The sequence below is a fragment of the Spermophilus citellus genome, assembly GCF_964194105.1.
Source record: "Spermophilus citellus genome assembly, chromosome: 4".
Taxonomy (NCBI): Eukaryota; Metazoa; Chordata; class Mammalia; order Rodentia; family Sciuridae; genus Spermophilus; species Spermophilus citellus.
The window spans coordinates 43,434,892-43,442,285 of record NC_138185.1 but is presented as its reverse complement, the minus strand read 5'-3'; the positions used below and the strand labels follow the sequence as shown (position 1 = coordinate 43,442,285).

The window sequence follows — 7,394 nt, the reverse complement described above, 5'->3', positions numbered from 1 at the left end:
AAAATAATAAAAAGACTGGAGATGGGGGCTGGGGATGTGGCTCAAGCGGTAGCGCGCTCGTCTGGCATGCGTGCGGCCCGGGTTCGATCCTCAGCACCACATACAAACAAAGATGTTGTGTCCGCCGATAACTAAAAAATAAATATTAAAAATTCTCTCTCTCTCTCTCTCCCTCTATCACTCTCTCAAAAAAAAAAAAAAAAAAAAAAGACTGGAGATGTAGCACAGTGGTAAGTCACCCTCGGGTTCAATCCCATACAAAAACAAAAGTCTCTAGTCACATTAATTTGCTTAACTCCACAAACAGAGCATTTGTGTGCATATTAATATTAATTCATTGAATCCTAACAACCCTTCAAGGTTGGTACTACCAGCAATTCCAATTTAGCATTAGATGAGGTGTCTGAAACTCAGACAGTTTAGAGGTCTCCTTGCTGGTAAGTGGCAGAGAAGTCAGGGCAGCAATGAGGGAGGAAGGTGAGTCTGACTGATGGACCAGTGTCAGGGGCTCCTTGAGGGGGAGGATAGTCTGCAGCCGGGCAATTTAGTTCACACTAGAGAGGTGCAAGATGACAGCCATTCCTTGAGTTAGCCAGAATTGGGGTTCCACAAGAAACAGGAGTCAGCCTTTAGGATGTCTCATTCCCAGGTGGAGATCCTACCGCAGGGCAAAGACTTGGAGGCAGGTCTTAGATCTCAACTTGCTGGGAATGGAGGAAGCCTTGTCCCACATCTCTGCCTTCAGCCTACTCCTGCCCTTGGGCTGTGGATTCGTCAGCCTGTCAAATTTTATTTATTTTTTATTTTTTAGAGAGAGTGAGAGAGGAGAGAGAGAGAATTTTTTTTAATATTTATTTCTTAGTTCTCGGCGGACACAACATCTTTGTTTGTATGTGGTGCTGAGGATCGAACTCGGGCCGCACGCATGCCAGGCGAGTGCGCTACCGCTTGAGCCACATCCCCAGCCCAGCCTGTCAAATTTTAGACCCATCATCCTCTTCCCCTGCTCCTGCCAACTGTCCTACTAAATGGCAGTCCTCCAAGGCAGAAGACCGCCAAGACTCCTCCTCTTCCAAGGCAAAATACTGGCTCCACCCCCTGGCAGGTGACTTCCAAACAGTGGAACATCATCTCAGGCTGGCTGGGTTGAAGTGCTGAATCCCAAACACAGAGACTCATTATGTCTTAGTTGGCTCAACCATCTTATCTCATTCAGATTCAGTTACTGCCCTGTGCCCCACAGCTTGGTGTGTTGGCATGATGGATGTGCCCATCTGAAAACCAGGTTCCTTCCCCCTACCCTTCTCTTATGTGGCCTGTTCTCCACTCAGCAACCAGGATGATCCCATGCTCTCCCCCCTGTACCCACCGTACCTATACTGGGGATGGGACCAGGGCCTCACACATACCAGGCAAGCACACTGCCACTGAGCAACATCCTCAGTTATTTTCATTTTTTTAAGGCAGGATCTCACTAAGTTGCCGTGGCTGGACTTGAACTTGTGATCCTCCTGCCTCATCCTCTGAAGTATCTGGGATTGTGGGCATGCACCACCATGCACCTGAATGGGATGGTGTCTTAATTCTACATCCCGTCCCATCCTATGGCTCCATACAAGTACTTTTCTGTTAAGTTTTAAGCTTATGGGAAATAAGCCCTTAGGATCCAAAATGCAGAGATAGCATAACCTAGCTATAGACACAGACTCCTAGAAGAACAAAATGTTTCATGACCCTGCAATGAAATCTTGTAGTAAAGAACCATGCAATTAACTTTCAAGACAAAGTAAAATTATCTTCACTTGTGGGTAATGTGAGTGTATATTTAGGAAACTCAGAACAACTAAAAACTAAATGGCAATAGAAAATTCATCAATAAGACCAGTAAAAATTTAATATACAAAAAGCAATTTATTATTATTATTTTTTTTCTGGGGATTGAACCCAGGGGGGCTTAATCATTGAGCAACATCCCCATTCGTTTTTATTTTTTATTTTGAGACAGGGTCTTTCTAAGTTGCTTAGGGCCTTGCTAAGCTGCTGAGGCTGGCCTTAAACTTGCAATCCTCCTGCCTCAGTCTCCCCAGTCTCTGGGATTATAGGTGTGCATCACTGCGCCTGACATCAATTGATTTTTTTTTTTCTTTAAAGCCTTTACTTTGAGACATAATGGAAAAATCTTACAGGTACACATGGAAAAAGACAGACATGATCATGATTGTGTGAAGATAATCTAATCAGTAAATTTCAATGCCTGTTAGCTACTGCTGAAGCTGGAGTTCTGGGAGTATGACATGCTGCAGGGCTGAAAAGAGCAGCTAATTCGTATTCCTCTCCTTCTTCCTCCCCCTCTCCTTCAACAGAATCCACACCATCCTCCTCATAATCTTTCTCTAGGGCAGCCATGTCCTTATAGGCCTCAGAAAACTCTCCTTCCTCCATCCCCTCACCCATGTACCAGTGAACAAAGCCTCAGCCGTGGCTGTGAGGTTACTCAACATGCACACAGCACAACGTACCTTGGCCAGGTCTCCACCAAGCACCACAGTGGAAAGCTGGTAATTATCGCCAACTTTGAAGCCAGTGGGACATCAATCCACAAATTGGAGGCTGCATTTGGTCTTGATGGTGGCAATGGCAGCATTGATGTCTTTGGGGACCATGTCACCATGATACAACAGGCAACAAGCCATGTATTTATCATGGTGGGGGGCAAATTTTGCCATCTGGTTGTCTGGTGATCTCTGCTGTAGAAAGCTGTTCATGGTAGGCTTTCCCAGCTGAGATGACAGGGGAATATATGGCTAGAGGGTAGTGGATGCAGGGATAGGGAACCAGGTTGGTCTGGCATTCTGTCAGGTCAACATTCAGGGTTCCATTGAATCTGAAGGAAGCAGTGATGGAAGACAAGTGTAGGTCTGGTGCTCAAGGTCAGGTGCTCAACGTCAAGGTTTCTGAGTGCTCCAGGGTAGTGTGGGTGGTGAGGATGGAGTTGTAGGGCTCAACTTCAGCTGGGTAAATGGAGAACTCCAGCTTGGACTTCTTGCTGTAACCAACAGAGAGACATTCCATCAGCCGGGAGGTGAACCCAGAAGCAGTTTCCCCACCAAAGCTGAGGAAAACCAAGAAGCCCTGAAGACCTGTGCACTGGTTGGCCAGTTTATGAATTTGGCCCAAGACGAGGTCAGTGATCTTCTTGCCAATGGTGTAGTGGCCTCTGATGGTTATTGGCAGCAGCTTCCTTGCCTATGATGAGCTGCTCAGGGTGGAGGAGCTGATGGTAGGTCCCAGTGAGAACTTCACCAATGACTGTGGGTTCTAGGTCTACAAACACTGCCCTGGGCACAGGCTTGCCAGAGCCTGTCTCGCTGAAGAAGGTGTAGAAGGAGTCATCTCCTCCCACAGTGGTCTTATCACTTGGCATCTGGCCATCAGGCTGGATGCCATGTTCCAGGCAACAGAGCTCCCAGCAGGTGTTTCCAATCTGAACACCAGCCTGGCCTACGTGTATGGAGATGCACTTCTGCATGGTGGCTATGGGTTAGGAAGCAAAGGCAAAGGAGCAGACACTGGGTCCTGGTTATTCAGAGTTGATTTTTTTTGTTCCAATTAGTTATCATGTACATCAGAATGCACTTTGACTCATTGTACACAAATGGAGCACAACTTTTCTCTGGTTGTACATGATACAGAGTCACACCATTCTTGCAATCATACATGTACATAGGGTAATAATGTCCATCTCATTCCACCATCTTTCCCACCCCACCCCCTCACCCCTCTCTTCACTCTCCTCTGCCCAATCCAAAGTTCCTCTATTCTTCCCTTGTCCCCCCTCCATTATGGATCAGCATCCACATATCAGAGAAAACATTGGTCTTTGGTTCTTTGGGATTGGCTTATTTCACTTAGCATGATATTCTCCAACTCTTTCCATTTACCTGCAGATGCCATAATTTCATTTTCTTTAAAGCGAAGTAATATTCCACTTTGTATATATACCACGGTTTCTTTATCTATTCGTATGTGGAAGGGTATCTAGGTTGGTTCCATAGTTTAGCAATTGTGAATTGAGCTGCTATAAACATTGATGTGGCTGTATCACTGTAGTATGCTGATTTAAGTCCTTTGGGTATAAACCAAGGAGTAGGATAACTGGGTCAAGTTTTCTAAGGAATCTCCATACTGCTTTCCATAGTGATTGCAGTCCCACCAGCAATGTATGAGCATAGCAATTGATTTTTTTTTTTTAAAAGAGAGAGGGAGGGAGGGAGGGAGGGAGGGAGAGAGAGAGAGAGAGAGAGAGAGAGAGAGAGAGAGAGAGAGAATTTTTTTAATATTTATTTTTCAGTTCACAGCGGACACAACATCTTTGTATGTGGTGCTGAGGATCGAACCCAGGCCGCACGCATGCCAGACGAGCGCGCTACCACTTGAGCCACATCCCCAGCCCCGCAATTGATTTTTTTTTTAAAGTTTTTTTTTGTTTGTTTGTTTTTAAGAGAGAGTGAGAGAGGGAGAGAGAGAGGAGAGAGAGAGAATTTTAATATTTATTTATTTTATCGGCAGACACAACATCTTTGTTTGTATGTGGTGCTGAGGATCGAACCCGGGCCGCACGCTCGCCGCTTGAGCCACATCCCCAGCCCCTAGCAATTGATTTTTGATGTGCAAAGAACCTGTTAAAAAATACAGTAGAAGGAACTTTTCAGTTATAACACCCACAAAATACCTAAGAATAAACTCAATTAAAATTATTTTATATGGACCCAAACTTTAGAGTTATAGCTAGCAAATAAATATTTTTTTAAAACATGAATAACAAAATACACTCTTTTCTGAATAGAAAGAACTAATATATTTTTCTCTTTGAATTTATCTAAAAATTTAATGTAATCTCAATGAAATTCCAACTTCTTATTAGACAAGCTGATTCTAAAGTTCATATGAAAAATAAAACATGCAAAAATAGTCAAGATCGCCAAGTATGGTGGCTAACATCTATAATCCCAGCAGCTCAGAAGTTTGAGGCAGGAGGATCACAAGTTCAAAGCCAGCCTCAGCAACTTAGTGAGGCCCTAAGCAACTGAATGAGACCCTGTCTCAAAATAAAAAAATAAAAAAGGCTGGGGATGTGGCTCAGTAGGTTCAATCCATAGTATTAAAAAAAAAAAAAAAATCCAAGAAGCCAAGATAATTCTACAAGAAACCTGTTAAAGTGAGACCATTTCTTCCAAATAATAAAGGCTTTTCAAAACTATATAGAATTAAGAAATCTTGAAATAGCATTTGAATATATAGCTAGATCAATGGAACAAATTATATCCAAATATACATATGGAAAGGTGGCATTTCAGAGTAGTGAAAAAAAAGATGGATTATTCAGAATGTGGCTTTGGGACAGCTGACTACCAGCTGGAACCATCCCTTAATCCTTACACCAAAGTCAATTCCAGATGGTAAAATACTTTTAAACACATAAAAGAACCAGAAGAAAACATGAGAGTTTTAAAAATTGTCTCCAAATAGGGAAGATCTTCCTATGTAAGACATAAGATCCAGAAGCCAGAAAAGAAAAGATTGCCATGTTCTAGGACATATATAGTTAATGTGAGAAAAATACTTATTTTAAAAGTTTTTTTTTTTTTAATGAAAAACTTAGGACATTCACCTCTCACATGACAAAGGTCCAATTTGCCTTAATCTATAAAGAATTGTTAATAAAAACAAGAGCTAATAAATAGCAATGATGATCCATCCAAGAGCAAAAGAAATAAGTTTTGTAGGTGAAAAGACATTCAACCTAACTTTTAATTAAAGAAATGAAAATTCTAACAATGAGACAATAAAAAATTTGAAAGATCAATAATTCACATTTTAAACATGGAGAGAAAGAAGAACCACTGATTACAGATAAATGACTGTACTTTCTTTCCAGGGCCTTAACTGTCTCAAATAAAAGTGCATCTGCCTCTTAGAATTGTAATTCATTCCCTCTTAGGGATTCACCCTACAGATACATCTGAAGCCAAATTCAATGCATGTATATTCATCTATATTGATCGTAAGGAAAAATCTCAATTCATACATTTTAAAAAACAAGGGATAGGGCAGGATACAAAACCAACATGCAAATTGTTTCCAAAAGGCCAATAAATATATGAAAAAATGTTCAACATCTCCAGCAATCAGGGAAATGCAAATAAAAATACACTAAGATTCCATCTCACACCAGTCAGAATAGCAATGATCGAGAATACAAATAAATGCTGCTGAGGTTTTAGGGAGAAAGATTCACTTGTGCATTGTTGGTGGGACTAGAACAAACCACTCTGGAAAGCAGTTTGGAGATTCCTCAAAAACTAGGGATGGAACCACCCTATGACCCTGCTATCCCACTTCTGGCTATTTTCCCCGAAGTTCTAAAATCTGCATACTACAGTGAACACAGCCATCTCAGTGTTTATAGCAGCACAGTTCACAATATTATGGAATCAACACAGATAGCTGTCAATAGATGAATAGATTAAGAAATTGTAAGACACACACACACACACAAACATACACATACACAATGGAATTCTACTCAACCATAAAAAAGAATGAAATTATGGCATTTATGGTAAATGGATGGAAATGGAGAATATCATGCTCAGTGAAATTAGCCAAACCGAAATTTATTTCCATGGATGTCTGAGCTTGTCAGGATGAACCCAACTGCTACGAGGAACCACAAGGCTCTAATAATAATAATAATAATAATAAAATAGTGGTGTTTCTATACACTAACAATGAACTATCTGAAAAGGAATTTTAGAAAGAAATTCCATTTATAGTAGCATCAAAGAGAATAAATGCTTTGGAATTAACTACAACACATTGTTGAGGAAATTGAAGATGACATAAATAAATGGGAACACAACCTGGGGTCATGGACTGGAAGGCTTAGTATTGACAAGGTGTCACTATGGCTTGGATTGGAATGTCCCCCAAAAGTCCATGTGATAAAGGCTTGGTACCCAGTCCCTGGTGCTACTGGGAAGAGCCTTTAAGAGGTGGGGTCTGGTGGGAGGCCTTAGGTCACTGGGGAGATGTTCCTAAGGGGACAGTGGGATCCTGGTCTCTACCTCTCTTTTTTATTCATGTTCTGGCCATGAGATGAATGGTTTGTTCCACTATGTGCTTCCAGTCACAATGTGCTGCCTCACCACAGGTCCAAGGCAATGGGTCCAATTAATCATGGACCCAAACCTCCCAAAATGTGAGACGCGGTGGCGCGTGCCTGTAATCCCAGCGGCTTGCTCGGGAGGCTGAGACAGGAGAATCGCAAGTTCAAAGTCAGCTTGAGAAAGAGCAAGGCGCTGAACAACCCAGTAAGACCCTGTTTCTAAATA

The 7,394-nt window shown here is 42.0% G+C and overlaps 1 pseudogene across 1 annotated transcript; it reads right to left on the bottom strand.

The window, feature by feature from the left end:
• Positions 1-2,247: 2,247 nt before the first annotated feature.
• On the bottom strand, positions 2,248-3,529 carry LOC308648137 (tubulin alpha-1B chain-like; annotated as a pseudogene). The gene has a single exon. The product of its transcript is annotated as a tubulin alpha-1B chain-like (transcript).
• Between the last annotated feature and the right edge of the window lie 3,865 nt (positions 3,530-7,394).